This window comes from Chelonia mydas, chromosome 4 (assembly GCF_015237465.2).
Source record: "Chelonia mydas isolate rCheMyd1 chromosome 4, rCheMyd1.pri.v2, whole genome shotgun sequence".
Classification (NCBI taxonomy): Eukaryota; Metazoa; Chordata; order Testudines; family Cheloniidae; genus Chelonia; species Chelonia mydas.
In genome coordinates this window covers 85,567,054-85,588,174 of record NC_057852.1, presented here as the reverse complement: position 1 = coordinate 85,588,174, position 21,121 = coordinate 85,567,054, and the positions used below count along the sequence as shown (strand labels likewise).

Genomic DNA, 21,121 nt, shown 5'->3' with positions numbered 1-21,121 from the left:
AATAAAGTAGGAAATAACCTCTGGCAGGGGCTTAGGTGACCTAAGGGGTCTTTGTCATCTCTAATTTCAATAACTCTATATTTACTTGTGCCATGCTCAATACACTAAGTATACATTACTTCTATCCATTCTCAAAAATAAGTTGTAATTAACGTGCCACTGTTCTTGAGTTTCTCATTTCAGTAAAAATGTGTTCATATCAAAGACATACATGATAAACTCAAATTTGCACACTCATGCAGAAGTGATTAGAACCACAAGAATTATTCTTTTGTAAATATGCTCTATTGGTTTTCATTCATGCAAAAAAGAGCTTATAAACCATTTTTCAATATATTCAGTCCCAAGATGTCAAAGATCAAAGGGTTGTTAAAATATATTAAATTAAAGCTCCAAGAGTGAAACTATTAGAACATTATTTGTGCATGCAGAGTATCAGGGAATTAAGAAAAACATTATTTTCTTTTAAGTGCCATATATAGTTTATTCCTCATTTACAATAATTGGGTAATTTTTATAGCACCATTATAGAAACTCCAATTGACCAACACTTGTGTAGGTCAAATTATTACTAAACTGTAATGGTACATCAAATAGGCATTTTAAGAAAAATCATTATTATGCTAACCAAAAACCTTTTGTGTTGTATTGATTTCAAAGTGCACATTTAGCAATATAATTCTGCTGATCTGCTCAGTTACACTGGCATTCCAGATGAAAGTGTGTTTGGATACTGAAGTCCAATACAACTTCTCTCATAAAAATCAATGTTGAAAATTCACAGGAAAGAGTGTTAGTTTAAAAAATTATTAAAGTATAGTTCTACTCTGAAGAGTGATTGTAAACCTGGAATAGTCGGACATTGTGTTCATTGATTTAATAGAATCCATATGAAACGTTCTTAGTTTATTAATGAAAACTATTTTTTCCCTAATTTCCAGCCCTTGCAAACTTTATCCAGGGATCTGATGATCATGCTGCGGTCTTTCCTTATCATGTATCACCACCTCCAACAAGGTACTGCAGGGCAAATTAGACTCTCAGTTAAGCTTGAAAGTTTAACTTAGATAGTTAGACTTTAAAACAAACTGGCAGCCTTGATGCAGTAGGTAAAGCAAGAGATAGCAAAATTACTGTGATAGACATGAATAATCCTACTTTTGTGTGGCATCATTAAAATAATTTGCTCATCAGCCAAAAAAAAAAGTGTAGCCACCTTAAGGCCAAGCATTTTAATAAAAAATGTCATCCTGACAGTATTTGTATTCACAATTATATGGTGTCTTTGTTTCCTTCCTGTCTATGCAATGGCTCTCATATTGGAGGCCTCTCCTCTACAGAGTCCCCCACAATTCAGTCCTTAGGTCTTACTATCCTCTATAGGTTTCTGCTTACTTTGTCTCTGATTCTAACATAACTACCAAATTCATATGGATGATATGCAGCTCTATTTCTTGATTTACCTTCTCTGCTTGTTTTGATAAAAACCGAGCTACTAAATGAGATGATTTTCCTTGGAAACTCCTTCCCATAGTGAGAGAGACTGTGGAGGCAGGCAGCACCTCAGGTGAAGGTCACATCTTACAATGGCAGTAACTGAAGTCTGCGACTGCAACCACCACCTCATCTCCCCATTCTTTATCTATGTTGGGTATTATAAGTAACAGCACACTAAGCACCACCGTGGTCTGTACTGCCTGCCAACTCTTACCTCCCTAAAAGAGTGAGCTGTATGTTGCATAGCCCCTGCACCTCCAATGGGCCCTGTTTATTATTCTACACCCCTCAGCCACAGCTTTGATAAAATATATGCATTAGAACCATTTATCTGCATTTTTTTACCTTCTAGGCATATTTCCCAACAAGCCAAATTGGTAACATACAGCCAGTCCTTCACTGAATTAAGATGCTGCCCTCTGTGGCTATAGCCATGGCTCAGCATGTATCTGCTTGGCATGTATTGGAGGGGGACTCAGGCTATAAGACACATGATGAATGGCTTCTATTTAAGAACTTTTGCCTAGCTGAGTCATGCTTAGTCTGACCTGACTAAGATTCCTCAACAACTCCAGCACCCCGGGAGCATCTGAAAATATTCCCTGGCTACACCACTGCAATTCAAGCCCTTTTCTGGGCACGCAAATGACTATTTGTACCTATGTAACTTTTACACAATGTTGGGGTTTGGTGTGTACTGAGATGTGGGGCATTTTACATCGCTTGCTCATCCAAGATCAGTTTAACCCTCAGGTTTTGCAGAGTAGCCAATAGCTGAGAAAAATAGTGCCAATCCACATGAAAAATGTGGGTGTGATGGGACAAGTCTGTAAGTCAGGTTCCAAAACCCACCCAAGAAAATTATAAAGTGTTGTACACCCCTTCACAAGATGTTGTGGCAGAGAACTCTATCTGTAAGCATAGGTACTACAGCTTTAGTTGTTCATAGGTCATATCTGACAAATATAAGAAACTAATAATATTATACTATATTTTTCCCCTTAACTTGTACTGTAGGGTCAAAACTGTAAAAAGCAATGTATAGTACTGTTATATCAGCTAGATAACAGTAAGTCAAAGTAGTACGAAAGCAGTAAAATTCTGGGCAGAGTGCCCATCTGAACGTAAGCAAGGGGAAAGACAGATTTCATTTAAAGGACTGAAAGAAGTATCCTTGCTCAAAACAGAGACACCGTAAGTTACAATCTTTCAGAATTTAACCCTTCCCTGGGGTTTGGTTGTGTGTTCAGAATGATTTCAAAGTGAAACAAAAGGCAGCTGAGGGAAAAGGATTTTAAATAAGAATTGCTTAGTCCAACGCTTGGTCCTCTCTCGTTCCCTAAACAGCCAATCCCATCTCCCAGGTGAATCAACAAGCCACCTGTGACAGTGAATCAGCAAGACACATCTTACATTTTCCAACAGGAGCACCACCTGATAACAGGGTGGGTTTTTCAGATACAGACAGCTTGTTGCAGAGAGGAATCTAAAAATGGCAGTACACTGAATCCTCCTGAGAAGAAAAGAAAAAGACTAAGTTGGAAACACAACACGACTGTGTTTATACCAATGTTGTCCTCCGGTGTGAAAGAATACATTTTTTCCCTTGCTTATAAGATTTATGGTGGTTATTTTTTGGTCTGAACTGAATACTAGAAATAATTCAGTAGTATTTGATAAATGATTCATTAGAAATCTTATGGATACATCAGAACAAACCAGCCATTTTCATGAGCTCTTTCTTGAATCTCAAAAGAAATAGTCTTGGGTAGGATATTCTCTTTTTTTTTTTTTTTTAATTTCAGAGTTACATTTAAAAAGAAAAAATCAAATGCAGTCACCAAACAAATAAGAAAGCACACACAGCTAAAGTTTCCAGGTTACCACCACTGTAAAATATACTGTAAGAACATTAGGCCGATATTAAAATGCTGTAGTTCTACTCCTTATCAAAACACCAAGAAGCCCTTGCAGAATGCTAAATGAGAGGGGTCTGGGGGGAATTCCCAGCCCTCTTGAGGTATGCCAACTAAAGACCTGACTTTCAATCAATCTTTTATATTGAAATTTACCTCATTGCACACTACACTCGCAGCCAGATGTGTGTCCCTGGAGCATCCAACACTGACTCGGACTTCAGGCCCCTAAGGACTTTGTCTAGACATTGTAGACCCCTGGCTTGTACACCATTTTATGCTACGTTTACATTGTCCAAGTCAGAGATAAAGGGGTTGGGGTTGGGGAGTGTGGAGAACATTCTTCTCAACACCTCAAAAGGCAAAGAATTTGATTCACAAGTGGAATGCCTAAGTGTCTATGAAAGTCTGAATGAAGAAAGGTAAGCACAAAATATGCAAGATTTGTATGAAGTTGAGATCACAGACGATGTCTAAATATCCACCAGAGGAAAGTGTCTAAGCCTCAAGTTGTGTGGGAACGGGGAGACAAATACAATTTGAGCTTAACCATATTTTTATTGGCCCCAAAAATACAAAACCAAAGAAACAGGTGAGTGAAATCAAGGCTAATTGAAATATAAATCTGTACATCATGAGTGTACTGACTGGTTAATGTTTGTAAGGCACTTTGAAGATGAGAAGTGCTGTTTCAGTGCAAGCTATTACTTGAAGTGGAAGTCTTTACCTTCCTGAGAATTTAGATGACCCAGTGGTAGCATATAAAACTAGAAATAGCAAAGGACTCTGAAAGACCACTGATCTGAAAAAACAGTCTTCTTGAGCAGTGCACAGCTATTTTAGTGAAAGGGATGTCATTCCAGTTGAGGAGAAATTAATCAGTCAAACACCATTCAAGGAGCAGTGACATGTGAATGTTGATGTGAACAGAGGATAAACTAACAGAAAACAAGGCTTTAAATAAAAAAAGGAACCAGTGCTTTTTTAAAAAAGTTTTATGGATATCAGAAAAGACTAGAAAAATAACTAGATTTAGGTAATTAAAGGATAGATTTGTAAAGCAGTTCATGTTGATGGATTTTCCAATCCAGCACATTTATTTTGCATTATAGAAGCACCTTGAGCCCCCACAATGATTAGAGGCCCATTGCAAACTGTACCAACACAAGGGCTGTGTCTTCAGTGGCTTCACTAGGAAAAAATGGTGCGTTCTTAACAAGTTAGAATCCTAGTGAAGACAAAGGAGTTTACAGTTTTCACAGAAATGCTACTATGCATTAAAAGGTTCATTTTTGACCTATAGCTGTGCACAAAGTCTGCATGCAAACAAGCCCTTAGCATCAGTTCCCTAGTTTTTGTCTTGGCTTCTCTTCTTCAGCGCTCATGATATCTGGCAGATGGGTATCTTTTCATTTTAAGCTGTTTAATGTAAGGTCAGTAATAAATAAGGTTACCTCCATCCTACAATTTGATCACAGCTGAGGCCCTGACTTCACATTTATTACACAGACCTGATGGGCAGACACTTGCCATGTTGTCTCCTGTTATGTATTAAGTTCAGCAAAGGAGTACCATATCTATATTCAGCTTGTTTCTTATGTAGGTGCACTGGCATATGGAAGCTCCCTATTCCACTTCCCTATAAACACTCACCCAGAGGCTGCCAAATTTTTGTCTTCAGAAAGAACTAGCTAAAAGTGGAAGACCAATTCTCTCCCTCAGTAACAGTACAGGTAGAGAATATCAAAAGTCACTAACCAGTATAGAATATAACAATGAAGACTTGTGTCCTTCAATATTACACCAGTAACTTAAACTATACTGGAAAGTGACCCATATTAGAAGTTTGGTTATCAACCTTCCAAAAAAAGTAAAGTGTGTGTGTTTTTGGGGTGGGGGCGGGGAAAGGGGGAAGAGGGAGGTAAGGAATTTTTCATAACCATGGCATTTTTTCCTTCTTTACTGAAGGGCTTTCAAACAACAGAGTCCACATTTCATGGTGATTGTGCCATTCAGACACTTAGGATACTGCCACAGCTAGAAAGATGGGAAATCAGAGTTATATTATATTTATATATAAATTTTCTCTTCATTCTACATGATGGAATTTGATTTTTAAATTTTTAAAAATCTTCGACAATACACACAAAAACTGTGTTAAAGATCAGCATCAAGATTGCAAACACTCAAAAGTTAGAATATGTCAAAATAAAAGGTAGCTTGTGCAACCTTAGTTTGGCTGCCTTGTGTGTACACATTATGATATAGTATTAAATTACATGATCACATACTATGTCCCGCCCTCCTCCCCCCACCCTCCCGGACTCCTGCCTCATTTGGTTCACAGGATGGACCTGCTCTGGGGTTGTGTACCAAAGGCTACTGTTGTCTGTAGGACCCCCTTCCTCATTAGTGGCAGACATTGGAAGATACGTAGTGAATGAGGCAGAGAATCACAGGAAGATAAAGGATGGTCTCATGGTTATGCAGCTTCATATTGCCTTGGAGAATTGGATTCTATCCCTGCCTCTGCCACAGAGTTCTTGTGTAATCCTAGACAACTGACTTAAATCAAACTTTTCAAAGGTGGTCACTAATGGTTGTAGGTTGGGCTGACAAGAATTCAGCTGCAGGATGTGGTCAGAGAAGTAACTGCAGCTTAGAGCAGGGGTGGGCAAACTTTTTGGCCCGAGGGACACATCGGGATGCGAAACTGCATGGAGGGCCGGATAGGGAAGGCTGTGCCTCCCCAAACAGCCTGGCCCCTACCCCCTATCTGCCCCTCCCACTTCCCATCCCCTGCCTGTCCCCTCGAAACCCCCGACCCATCCAATCCCCCCTGCTCCCTGTCCCCTGACCGCCGTAGCCAAACCTCTGCCCTATCCCACCGCCTCCTGTTCCCCGTCTCCTGACCGCCCCCTCCCCGAACCTCCGCTCCATCCAACCACCCCCTGTTCCCTGACTGCCCCCCGGGACTCCCTGCCCCTTATCCAGCCCCCCAGCCCGCTTACCATGTCGCTCAGAGCAGCATGTCTGGCCATCGCGCCACCTGGCCAGAGCCAGACGCGCTGCCCTGCATAAGCAGGCAGCCCCGCTGCCCAGAGCACTGCCCACACAGCGGCGTACCTGCGGGGGTTGGGGGACATCAGGAGAGGCACTGGGGGCTAACCTCCCGGGCCAGGAGCCCAGGGGCCGGGCAGGCCGGATGTGGACCGCGGGCCGTAGTTTGCCCACCTCTGGCTTAGAGACTGTAAGAGAAATTGTTTTCTGGCTGATCTTAACAGGTCCATGCAAGCGCAGGAGGACATCCTTATCCGGGGTTCTCAAACTTGGGGGTCGGGACCCCTCAGGGGGTCACAAGGTTATTACATGGGGGGGTCATGAGCTGTCAGCCTCCACCCCAAACCCCACTTTGCATCCAGCATTTATAATGGTGTTAAATATATTTTTTAAAAGTGTTTTTAATTTATAAGGGGGGGTCCCTCTCAAAGGTTTGCTGTGTGAAAGGGGTCACCAGTACAAAAGTTTGAGAACTACTGTCCTTATCCCAGGAGTAGGCAGCGTGCCAAAATCACTTGGCACATCACCAACATAAACTGAGTAAGGCAAGCTTTATGCTAACCACAGTTTGTGAATTTGGCAGTAATGGAAGACAGCGCAGCAAAGCTGTGGTTACATGAAATGCAGACCATGATTCATGCAAAAGGAACCTATTAGCCAATGACAGTAATGATTGTTTGTCTAACAGACACACGGATCTTTGTTGATTGTCAAATAGCTGTAAATATAAGTTGTACTCTTTTGGTAGCTTGTTGGAGTTCTGTTGGACAGGTTACCCCACTCTGACTCTGATCAGCAGAGCTCCAGTGTTTTGTAACCTCACTTCTTCAATAAAGAACTTGCCAAGTTTATTACTTGCCAAGACTTCATAGTCTGTCTTGGATCAAGTATCAGGGGGTAGCCATGTTAGTCTGTATCCACAAAAAAAAAAAAAACAAGGAGTCCGGTGGCATCTTAAAGACTAACAGATTTATTTGAGCATAAGCTTTCGTGGGTAAAAAGAATCTGAAGAAGTGAGATATTTACCCACAAAAGCTTATGCTCAAATAAATCTGTTAGTCTTTAAGGTGCCACCGGACTCCTTGTTGTCTTGGATCAGGCGGTAGCAGGTGGAAACCCTTGGGAAATACTATCACTTAGGGTCACTATACAGCCTTGCCTTCCTAACAACGGTGTGTTCCTTATTTTCTGGTGACACTTTCTCAGGGCACCCAGGGCAGAGAGTCACCTTGTTGCCACCTGCCTCCAGCAGAAGGAATCTTTCCTCTGCCACATGGGTGTTAGCTCCCTAACACAACCACTCTCCTCTGGGTTATGCCAGCCATGCAGGTCAATAATAGAAGCACTGCAGTCCTTAAGTCCCCTCAAAGTATCCCTCTGTGGTGTCCAGCCCCTGATCACTGGATACCCACAGAAATCCCAGATCCTGTTCTCATAAGAACAGTATACCTCAGTTTCCCAGTTTTTCCTTAGACCACCACTCCTATCACACACACAGCACTTGCATTCAATTATAGTAAAACAAAATTTATTTAAGAATAGAGATTCAAATGGAAACAAAAAGAAAAGGAGTACTTGTGGTACCTTAGAGACTAACCAATTTATTTGAGCATAAGCTTTCGTGAGCTACAGCTCACTTCATCTGATGCATAAAAGTGGAAAATGCAGTGAGGATGTTTTTATACACACAGACCATGACAAAATGGGTGTTTATCACTTCAAAAGGTTTTCTCCCCCCCACCCCACTCTCCTGCTGGTAATAGCTTATCTGAAGTGATCACTCTCCTTACAATGTGTATGATAATCAAGGTGGGCCATTTCTAGCACAACTAACACGGCTGCTACTCTGAAACCTGTCAAATGGAAACAAGTGAGAGTAAAGAAAAATGGTTGCATACAAAATAAAAGCCATAAAATGCAAACTATAGCCTATGCTTACTAATAGTTACTTTTCTTATCTAAGGAAGTAGATTCTCACCCCAAAGTTCAGTCTTTTGCAGTGCTTGCTAGCCCCAAGGATCTAGGGCCCAGACTTTCATGAATCATCCCTGCTCATCAAGGTACCTCCTCAGTGAATGGTTCCAGTGTCTTTCTCCAACCTGTGATATACCGAATCAGTCTTTTGTCTTTATTCACAGACAGGGTGATCCCCTCACTATCACATAATTCCTTCCAAGTGGTTTCAATATTTATAGTTTGTCTTTGATTGTTTTCCATTGACTTTTCTGCGTTGGTGAACAGGTGGACAATTGAGCAATACATGACACAATCAGCTAGCCTAGGAGAGGTGACAACTCCCTCCCGCTGTACTGAGCCACCACTGAGACACATTCCTTGAGGACTCACTTTCCCTTCAAGGCCATAAAGGCATAATTTTCAGTATACAGAGTAGCAGCCGTGTAATTGGTTAGTCTCTAAGGTGCCACAAGTACTCCTTTTCTATTTTCAATATAGCTACTCATGCATACATCTCACAATGATTAGGGGAGAGGGATAGCTCAGTGGTTTGAGCACTGGCCTGCTAAACCCAGGGTTGTGAGTTCAATCCTTGAGGGGGCCATTTAGGGATCTGGGACAAAAATTGGGGATTGGTCTTGCTTTGAGTAGGCGGATGGACTACATGACCTCCTGAGGTCCCTTCCAACCATGATATTCTATGAGTATTGATAAGTTACAATTTTTCAGTAGAAACCTCACATGCTGCCCTACATACCATGGTAGCAATGTATTAGATGTCATGAGTTTGTCAGCTCTGAGCCAGGCATTGCTTGGAAAGATCAGTAAACCCTTTCCCAGTTGGCAACAAGCCACCTCTGGGTCACAGATACCTTGGGGTCTGATTTGCAGAGGTGGTGAGCACTCAGAGCTGCAACTGAAGTCAAGGGGAGATGTGCTTTGAACACAGTGCTATATAATGCTAAGCACCCTGAAAAGTCAGGTCCTGCGTGTCTCAAATTGGGCACCCAAAATTAGTGGATATGCTGATGATGGGGGGGGGCATTGTTGTTTTTTATCATAGCATCTGGGAGCCCCAATCATGGACCAAAACCCTATGGTGCGAGGCACAGTGCTGACACAGAACAAAAAGACGGTTCTTGCCCCTAAAGAGCTTACAATATAAGTATCAGACAAGAGGCAATGGGCTGATGCAGACAGACAGCAGTACAAGGAAACAGTGAGACAATATTGCTGAGCATGAGGCGCAGTGGTTTCAGCAGACCACCAGCCTAACCATAATCTAAACCTCGGACTGCCAGAAGCCGAGACTGGACCATTCAATAAATTGCCCTGTTCTGTTCACTCCCTCTGGGGCCCCTGGCATTGGCCACTGCTGGAAGACAGGATACTGGGCTAGATAGACAATTGGTCTGAACCAGTATGGCCATTCTTACACAGTGTCTTTCTCATAACGAGTAGCACAAAATGCTTCAGCCTTTTACAGTCTAAACAATATGTACACATACTAGTGATATTGTGCAGGTTACATGATGTCATGGAGGTAGCAACTGAAAATACAGTAGAGCACAGAGACGAAATTTGGAGTAGAATGAGCACAGCAAAACAGACTCAGAAATTTGGATTCGATTGCCTTATGAGAGGGTAAGGAACAAAAGAAACTAAAATCCCGTTTCAGAAGATTTTTAACCTTGCAACTAACAATTCTGCATCAAGGTGAAGATTTGCACACAACAAAACAATAACCAATTAATTCCATTTCTCTCCTTGGGGTAAGCAGATTTTGAGCAAAACAGAAGTCCAACTTCACACATTTCAAAAAGCAGTCCAGCTTTAAGGGAATTTAAGATATACAGCAAACAATTCTGTTTCAAGTAACAATCAAATCACAGGAGCAAACAATCCTGCCGTGCTTTTACTCGGTGTAAAACTAAACTGAGCAAATAATCTCTCTTAATGTAAAACAGACCACCATTGACTTTAAGCGCCTAATCCAAAGCTTTTTGAAGAACTGGATAAAAAAATAACAATTTAAATAAAAGTTGATGAGCTAGATTCTGAATTTAGGAAGTAATGCTATGGCCATTTTGGCTTTGAGCTTAGAGTGAGAGATTTTTCTACGCCTGGATTTTGTCAGAATATCTAGTACTCTTTGGGTACTGTACAAATAGCTTAATTATGTTGGATCAAACAGAGCAAATGGAAACTAAAATTTTTGCATGTCAGTCTGTTCCCACTTTAACTGTCAACTTCAACCTCACAGTGTGTAACTGACAAGATACTATTGGGAGTCTGATAAAACAAAATGGTTACAAGTCACACATTTAGTGATATACCTCAAGGCTCTAGGTGGAAACTTGGAGCCCAGTCCTGCATGCACTGAAGTCAACAGGAGTTTACTCTTGACTTCACTTGGCATAGGTACAGGCCCTTAGAAAGTAATTTATATCCTCTGAGGGGAAAGTGTTTTTTAAGAACACAGTATGAAATCTCTTTTTGGAGCTAACATTTACAGAAGCTTTCCTCTCTAAGATCCCAAGTGAGGCAGTTAGATGTTTCCTCTTTCTTTAGGATAGTAAGGTGACTATAAAAGAGAATTATTAAAACCCTAACTTGTTTGAGAAAGCAAAAGTGACTGCTACAGCTATTATTTGGGGGCAAGGACAGCCTGATGTTTTCTGAGAGAACATTTCCCCAGTCCCCTTCCCAGAGACAGGTGAAACTGACATGAATGATGCATGGTAACAGTTAGGGGCTTATTCCTTCACCCGCTTACTTCCCTGGTCCTTCTTGCATGAACAGAGAACAGCAATACCCGAAGTCCAAAGGTGCAAACAATTCGATGTTTATTGGGGTGAAGTTCCAGCAAGCATGATTCCAGTTTCCTTCCTTAGTGTCCCCCTTCCCAGCTCTGACACCACAGAGCCTTATCTGTGTCCCTGTTCCCATTCCCCTGCCTCAGCAAAACATTATTCCAATTTCTCCACCCCCATTCCCTGTTCCCATCCTCCCCCCCAGCAAAACATGATTCCAATTTCCCCACCCCATTCCCTGTTCCCATTCCCCCCTTACTTCCTGATTGACTGCAAACTACATAGTAAAACTTGAGTTCTGCTTAGCTATACCTTAACCAATGATTTTACTGAAATTTAACTAACCAATCCTAACATATTGTAACATGATTATTTAACCAATTATATCCCACCACCTTAATTAGTTTACACCCAGCAAAATTAATTATACAGCAGACAGAAACAATCACAGAACCACACAGAGATTATACAGATAAACAATAGGGAAATGGGGACTACAATGATAGAACAACACAGAAATGAGCATTTCAAATCCCAGCTATTGATAAGTGAGTTCTTGTCAGACAGGATGCTATCAAACTAAGTTTCCTTTTACATCCTCTAGGTTCTTCCCTTTCTCTGGAGGTGATAGGCATTATCAGGACAGGATTGAATTCCTAACAGCCCAATATCACCTTATTTCAATGTGAGGATGTGACCATTCCCTTCCCAGCTTATGGCTGCCTTTGCAGCTTATCCAAAGACCTTAGCCTAAGAACAGGGCCTCAGACTGTCACAGTAAGAGAAGGCCCTTACACCGGCAGACAGTGATTTTGATTCTCTCTTTTATACCTCTATAACTAGCTAAGTGATAAGAATATATCTAAATTCTTAGAGTACAGGCCTTTACAGACAGGCCTGAATATCTATAAACTAACAAGAAAAGGAGTACTAGCGGCACCGTAGAGACTAACTCACATCCGATGAAGTGAGCTGTAGCTCACGAAAGCTTATGCTCAAACCTCTTACAATTTCACGTATGCAGTGTTGTTGTAGCCATATAGGTCCCAGGATAATTAGAGGGGTACGGTGGGTGAGGTAATATCTATTATTGGACCAGCTTCTGTTGGAGAGAGAGACGAGCTTTTGAGCTTACACAGAGCTCTTCTTCAGGTCTAGAAAACTTACTCAGAGCATCACTGCTAAATGCAAGGTCGAACAAATTGTCTAGCATAAGTGGTTAATAAGTGGTTCATATATTTCATCAACATTGCCAAATCCATTCATTTCATCCTCGGCCATAGCAATCGCTCATTCAACTGCAAACACTTTGTCCAAACCATGGAAACAGCCCTGGGTACCAGGATGGCTCCTCAATATGCAAACCTCTTCTTGGGTAACCTTGAAGAATTTCTGGACAAATGCACCATAAAAATCAGTGGTATACCTTAGATACATTGATGATATTTTCCTCCTCTAGACAGATGACGTAAACTCCCTCATGGGATTTCCACCACCCATCTATTAAACTCTCTGTGGAGCACTCCCACACCAGCATCCTGGACACCACAATCAGCTTCAACAATGGAGCCTTACAGACAACTATAAAAAAGAAACCCACAGATCACCTCACCTACCTTCACAGATCCAGGAACCACCCCAAGAAATCTGTTGTCTACAGCCAGGCACTCAGATACCACATAATATGCTCAAAGGAGAAAGTCCAGGATATACACCTAAAACAAATTAAAACCACCTTCACCAAACAAGGACACTCCACCAGAGAAATGGATCACACCATGAAATGGGCCACCCAAATACCCCAACAGAACTTGCTTCAATATAGAAATAAGATTGCTTTTGACTGCACACCCCTCACTTGTCACATACCAGCCCACACCAAAACCCATACAAGGTATTATCAAACAATTATAACCCATTCTCAATGGGGACCACATCCTGAAACAAAGCTTTCCTAAACCCCCTCTTCTGCCCATTAAACAACCCCCCAACATATCCAAGCTCACAATCAGAAGCAAATTCCCCACAGACCAGGACATACCAACTACAAGTGGCACCAGACCCTGCCAGAACAATGTATGCAAAACCTGTAAACATATCTCCGCTGCTATGGTGATCAACACCCTGGCCCCCAACACACCTTTCAAGATCCATGGATCCTACACATGCCTATCACAACATGTGTACCACATTCAGTGCACTAAATGCCCCAGCAACAACCACGTGGGTGAAACGAGATAATCACTATACTCTCAAAGGAATTTGCACAGAAAAATGATAAAAGACAAGCACCATATCATGTGTCGATGAAAACTTCTCACAAAGCGATCACTCTATCTGACCTCTCTATCCCCATCCTCAAAAGAAACCTGCACAACACTTTCTGAAAACAAGCCTGGGAGCTTAAATTCATAACTTTGTTAGACACTAAGACTCATGGAGTGAATAGAGAAACTGGATTTATGTCTTTCTGTAACAATCTATAGCACACTAACCACCCCATCCCAGGTTTTCCCCCATCTATATCTGGAGACGTGTTAATAGGTCACTTCACCTTGAATGATTCCTTGAAATGTGTTAACTACATATGCTAAACAACCTGTTCCACCATGTAATAGATGTGACACTGACATTTCCCAGACCTAAAGAAGAGCTCTATGTAAGCTCAAAAACTTGTCTCTCACCGATAAAAGTTGGTCCAATAAAAGATATTACCTCACTCACTGTTTCACGTATCAGTTAACAAGAAATCAAGACTATTTAAAGCACCTATATTTGGATTATGGCTAGCACATGAAGATCACATTTACACCACCAACATTTTAGCTTATTACTATGATATCCCAGCTCTTTGAATAAAAGTCACATTTATGCCTCATTAAATAAAGTCTATAACTACTGCCAACTACCAAGATACCATCAACATTTATATAATCTGCATCTGGTGCATAATTACAGGGATTTATAGAGAAGGACTCATTTAAAATTGTGCATTTATATTTTCAGCTCCCTCATGAGAAGGTGAAAAGTAGACACTCTTATCTGCATATAATTTGTAGGTAAAAAAAAAATGTGCTAAAATCCTGCTTACTTTCGACCCTGGAATACAAGGAATTCTTCCACCCATTTTATCTCTTCATAGGCCCCAGGCACAATCTGAAGCCTCAGGTTCCCAGTGCCTGACCTTTCAAGGGATTCTAGGGAGTCTTTCTATTGACTGCCATTGGATTTGGCTCAGAACCATGTTTAGCAAGGACTGGAGGGGATGAGAGCATTAACAGCTGTGCTAGACACCACAGTCCTGGAAAGAGGACAGATTAGAACCCACTCCTGTCCTATTCTGCACACCAGCAGGCAAAACTGGGCAAGTGCAAGAAAGGAAGACAATACACAGCAGCATCCTGTACAAAGGATGTAGTAAAAACTGCCATTGTGCATTATATAATAAGCATTATTCATTACAGTTTTATTACAAAATTAATTAAACTATCAGATTTTTAAAATGTGAAGAAATCCAAAGATGGAGATTGTCAACTGCAATGTTCAGTTATCCTTTTGTTGGTACATTTAATTAGACCTATTAGTAACCTACACTGATAAACTAATGATACCCATTCAGCTGAACAGAAATATTATTGAACAGCAATGGTTCTGCAAGGAAATAGAAAGATACAGAAGGGGGACAAATATGTTCTCGTTCAATTTATGCACAATATCTACTTTGTACTCTGATGCGTGAACATTTTAAGTGTATCTAATGGTGCATGCACACACATGCCAGCATGAAGTGTCTGTATAAGTAATAAAAATATAAAATCTGGCCCAATACTGGTCTTACTGAAGTCAAGGATAAGAGTCCATGGGACAAGCTTTGGCTCTGCATATATAATACAGTGAATTTCTAACAGCAGAATACTCTGAGGCAAGTATACACAATTAAAAACTATGGTATAAATCAAGGGGGGAAAACATGAAGAAAATAAGGCAGAAAATCAGCACTACTGCCAGTGATGTGAAAACATAGGCCATTATATTCTCCCCTATCTTTTTTAAATCCTTCCCAGAATATGAATGCTTCAAAAACCATCACAATATCAGGTTGTGAATGCACATCTTGGTTATGCCTGGCATAGCATTCACAGAGGCTATGTCTACACTACAGTTTATGTCAGCAAAACTTATATCACTCAGAGGGGTGAATAAACCACCCCCTGAGCAACATAAATTACACCGACATAAGCGACAGTGTTGACTACGTTGGCAGGAGAGCTTCTCCTGCTGCAGTTCGCAGGGGCTATAGTAGTTAAGTGGACAAGAGAGCTCCATCCCATTGCTCTGAGAGGGCTACATTAGAGAGCTTACAGTGGCGCAGCTGCAGCAGAGTGTGTGTGTAAGGCTACACGCAAACTGATCAAGCTCTCTTGCATAATATTAGATGTTTGGGAGATTTCTCAGTGCTACCAATTACACAGAACAATGAAGCAGAGGGTTTCCTATTTAACTGCAAAGAGCATACGGAGTTTACAGGTCAACTGACTCATTAACAACATGGAGGCCTTTCCTTAGGTTTTTGCAAAAGCCTCCCCCCCAAAAAATAAATTAAAAAGTGTGTTTATGTAGCACCACAAGAGCTTCAAAGGAATTTCTCATTTACACACTCATAGACAAGCTTCCCAAACCTAAAATATTGTTGTTTCACATGAGCTGTTCATCGTAAATAGACTTGGCAGAATTAAAAAAAAATGGAAATGTTGACATTGAAATTATTTTTTCTATTTTTATCAATTTAAATTTTCAGAGTTGTGCAAAATTATGGGTCTTAAGCATTTCTGTATTTCAATTTTCACAGTTGTGGGAAATTATGGTGGGGTATCAATTATTCAGTGACAGTAGACACTGAGATTCAAAACGTTAAAGCCTTATAACCATTAAAAACACAAAATTGTCCACATCATTGTCAAAATATACAATGTAAATAGTGTGAAATCAAACTAATATGCTCTCAGGCAGCATTTTTCTTATTTTGTCTATCTGTAAATTTCAGTTATCTATGGAAATAGTTTGTGCATGTATGGTGAAATCAACGTTTACTGGCATTTACTAATAAAATCTCATCTGTCCAACCCTAATTGTAAGGCGTTGCTTCTTGACCAGTGTTATTTTTCTTATCTGGGGAGGATATAAACAAAACAAAAACAAAAAAACCCACACACTGGACATTTAACATTTGAAATAGTATTCAGTTACAGCTGCCAGGCATCACTTTGGGCAATATTTAAATATTCTGCTTAGCAGCTGTTTTGTTTTGTTTTGAAATATAACTTTTCAAGTCAGAGCCAGACTAAAAAGTGACTGGGTCTAAAAAGGAAAGACTATTCACTGAACAGGCTTTTTCTCCTCCAGACTTTTACTCGTTCTAAATTTTTTTTTAGATCTGTAAGAAAATGTTAGCCTTTCTGCACAGCTTCCCATACCTATAGCAGAGTTAATGAGTGTTCTTTGCTTGAAGATATCTTTTCAAATGGCAGCCACCCAACCGGTGGGGGAAGGGAGGGAGAAAAATCACCAGTGAAACTTTAAGTAGAAGAAATCAACCCATTCACAGCATAAGGATGGGTTCAGGATTTCAGGAAAGGTTATTTAGAAATTGCAGGGGAAGCTAGACACCATTACCTAATTTCTATTAATAGTTATTTGCCAACTGTAATTTTCAGTAATCTCTCAGATGTATGCCATTCGAAGAATAATTATATTATTGAGTACGGCACAGTAGTAGCAAGTGAGATCTTTAATTTAGCATTGGATAAATAACCTTAATCCTTGTTGTAAAAGCAGTCAGTTAAGTGAAGGACAAGGAGTAAAATCTTCAAAAGCTCCTAAATGACTAGGAATGACTAAGTTGCATTTTCATAAGTGATTTAGGGCCACTGACTTTAAATGAGACTTCAGCCCCTAGGTGCCTACATCACTTTGAACATGTGATTTAGGCTCTTAAATCATTTAAGATCAGATTTTAAAGGTATTTAGAGATCTAAAGATGCAAATAGACATCTAGTGGGATTCTCAGCATCTTTAGGTACCTAAATATCTTTTAAAATCTAGCCCTTAGCACTTTTGAAAATTTTACCCATATTTTAATTAATATTAAAGACTCATGAACTCAGTGACTTACATTTGCCACGTGTAGCGTCTTTTATCCAAAATTATCCCAAAGCAATTTAAAACTGATGTTACAAGCAGTATACAGGGACCACTTCACGCAGTACAGATATGCAGCCACCTCAGGAGTAATACAACACCAGTTGAAAAGTACACAGCATCCTAAAGAACAGGAAGTGAGGGATACTTTATCAAATTAAAACTGGATGGAGGTGTTATTTGATCAGCAGAAAAATAACTTCCTTACCTGGAAGGTGGCCAGGATATTGGTGTTGATGACACTGCTACATTTGTGCAGCCTTCTTTAGCGACCAGAAGCATGCAAAATCCCAATTTAATATACTGAGCTAAATATCAGCTATTCCAGCAGCACATTCCCCCCTTAATAAATAATTATAAATAATGGTGCAAGTGCTGACAATGTGCACCATGTCACTGCCCATGGTTCAATACGGACTCAGACGGAAGAGTTTCCACATATAGACTCACCGAACACCTATTTACTTGGAAAAGATTAATGACTAACTGGCAGAACTGCTGGCCCAAAGAGAAGTCATGAGCTATTAACTCCTGTCGGTGATTCATTCCCCTGGAAATGCTCCAGACAAAAAATAAATTCTAAAAAAAAAAAAAAAATTAGGTGTTATTTGCTTTGAAATTAGCAAAAAATGTTGAGTTTTTCCTGTGAAGCTGCTGTTGTTTCACAGCTTGTCAGAAATAGTTATACCAGTATAACTATTGACTACAACTATTTCTTGTGCACATAAGCCCCTTCCGATTTCCTCATTAACCAGGACCTTAAGAGTTAGGTTTTTGTACTCTCCACTCTGAGTCTTCCTTTAAGAGCTATGGATAAGTTTCAGGGCCTCTTTGTTTGGAGTCAAGATCCGATTAAATGGGCTGTAGTCCACAAAAGCTTATGCTCAAATAAATTTGTTAGTCTCTAAGGTGCCACAAGTACTCCTGTTCTTTTTGCGGATACAGACTAACACGGCTGCTACTCTGAAACCTCTCATGAGTAAGTTATACATTTCATCCATTTAAAATGGATTTTGGTTCTTTTTCACTAATAACTTCTCTAATCCTGCAAAATATATCTTCCCTACATGCCACTTCCCAGTACTAACCGGCTTTCTATACTGTGAAAGTCATTACACTAAGAGATTTCCTACTACGTGGCAGCAAGAATGAGCTTTTGCTGTGCAAATTACTTGCCTCTTTCCTCACTTCTAATCCCTCTCAAAATAAAGACGACTCCTTCCCTCACACTAGATACGCCACGATTTTCAATGAGCACAGAAACATTCCTACCTACCCACCATCTAGCAACTCAGCCTCTCACTTCCTGCTTACATCTTCTCAGCTGCTAACCCCCGTCTCAACTCAGAGCTACTCTTGCTTCCATCCCAGTTCCTTCCTAACTCTGGCCACAACACAGTATGAACAGCCTCCACCTGCCTTCACATTAAAGAAGCAGTCAGAAACCAGCAGATGTCAAATTGACAATACAATATGCAGACCATCTATTAGCCAAAATGGTCAGGGATGCAACCCCTTGCTCTGGGTGTCCCTAAACCTCTGACTTCCAGAAGCTGGGACTGGATGACAGGAGATGGATCACTCAATAAATTGCCCTCTGTTCATTTCCTCTGCATCATCTGGCACTAGCTGCTCTCAAAAGACAGGATACTGGGCTAGATGAACCGTTGGTCTGACCTTGTTTTAATTGTTCCCTGTTTTTACCAATTTCTAAGAGCAACACCAAGACACTTCGATAAGGTCTTTTGAAGCAGTCCAGATCCAAAATTCCTCTTTTTACTCTGCTGATGGTAAACCTGAGTCCAGTGAAGAGGTTCCACGCAAGATGCTAAACACTACTCAAGTCTGAAGCTTGAGTGACTGTGAATGTTGCACCAAATGTGTTAGTCTAGTCCGGTTCTAGGTTTCTCCTATATTCCCATCACTTAACAATCCTGATATGTTGGACTCCGGTACAAAAATCACCTTGGCTATGACTTTGTTCATATAATTAATTAACAAGCTCTGCACAGGAAAGAATCCCAAGCTTTTCAGATAAAAAAGACAATACTTCATTTTATGAAGTTGCACCTCGAAGATCAAAAAAATAAACCCTCATTTATGAGTACAGCATTATTATTTATCAGTTTTATGGTGAGTTCTTTTGCCTAATTTATTAAGTTATTGCAGCACTATGTCTGATCTAAAAGAAATAAAGTAATCTGATTTTTAAAATGAGGTCCAAAATGTAAATCTTCTTTTGAATCTGTATTTTCATATGCAATTACTACGGTCGTGGTGATTGTACACAAATATACAGCAGGTGTAAAGCTATGCACGAACAGGAGCAGCAGACAAGGGAGTTTTGCGAGGGATTCTTCAGGTGGTGAAGAAGGGGCAGCTACATGACTCTTGGGGTGAGTTTGTCGTCTGTCTGTTGTGTGCTTGCTGCTTGACAGTAGTATATAGTGTGGTTGTTGGTGAGGGGCATGTGCTGAGCCTGGGGGCCTGCTAGACAAGCCTGAGAATTTCTTAATGAGATTTTGATCCCTAATCCCTTTAAAATCCATTAACCATTAACTAGGGGGTGAGGCTTGTCAGGAAGAACAGGTAGTTTAAGAAAGCCAGCTTGTAAGTGACCAGAGGAGCTTTGCAAAGGACTTTAAGAGAGGAAGTGTGAGAACCAGATACACTAACATTCTCTAAAGTTAAGCCAATAAACACCCCCCAAAAAAACCCCAAAAGCTCCAGAAGTGAAAAGAATGCAGGCAGAAGTCCAGCAGCAGAGTGAGGACTATCCAGTTTATTGCACTGAATGCAGCATGTATTATTACCTGCCTTGTGGGCAGGTGGCATATGTGTGCATTCAGTATAAGGAACTCCTGGCCCTCAGAGCCCGAGTGCAGGCTCTTGAGACCAGAGTGGCTGAACTGAAGGAGCTAATGGAGACAGAGGTGCACAGGGACATTCAGGGACACAGCAGAGTGGTCCCACTCCCGGTCTGACAGTTTCTGTGCTGTTGAGGAGAATGAAAGTCTTGGGGAAGGAAAACTTTAAACTGGAGTAGAGGGAAACAATTCCATAGTTGGGCCCCTCCTCTCACACTGAGGATACCTCTCTAGGGGAGGGAAACCCAGTTATTAGGAAGAGACAGGGAAGAAGAAGAAGAAATAATAATAAATAATAATAATAGCTGGGTTTCTGATGACCAGGTGAACCACATGATGAATTGCCTGCCTGGTGCAAAAGCTGCAGATCTCTCAACATCTAGACAGACTTCTGGGTAGTGCTGGGGAGAAGCTGGTGGTGGTGGTACATATAGGTACCAACAACAGAGAAAGGTAGGAGAGAGGTAAAGAGGCCAAATATAGGCTGCTGGTAAGAGATTAAGAAGTCCAGGACCTCCATGGTAGCATTCTCTGAAAAGCTTCCAGTTCCACAAGCAAGGCAGTCAGACAGGCAGAACTGCAGGGTCTCAATGTGTGTGCGAGATGATGGTGTAGGGACAGGGATTTTAGGTTTAATCGGGAACTGGGGAACCTTTTGGGAATGGAGGAGCTTATGCAGGAAGGATAGGACAAACCAAAATGGAACCAGATTGTCAGCATGTAAAATTAAAAGGGTGGTAGAGGAGTTTTAAACAAAGGGGTGGGGGAAAGTCAACAGGTGTGGAACAGCACATAGTTCAGACAGACATCCCGG

At 40.8% G+C, this 21,121-nt stretch overlaps 1 long non-coding RNA gene across 1 annotated transcript in view; it reads right to left on the bottom strand.

The window, feature by feature from the left end:
- Window positions 1–18,769, bottom strand: part of LOC119565999 — a 176,444-nt gene extending 157,675 nt beyond the window's left edge. Inside the window, exon 1 of the long non-coding RNA XR_005225002.2 lies at window positions 17,649–18,769. This is a non-coding gene — a long non-coding RNA (uncharacterized LOC119565999). The remainder of the gene's footprint in view (window positions 1–17,648) is intronic.
- Between the last annotated feature and the right edge of the window lie 2,352 nt (window positions 18,770–21,121).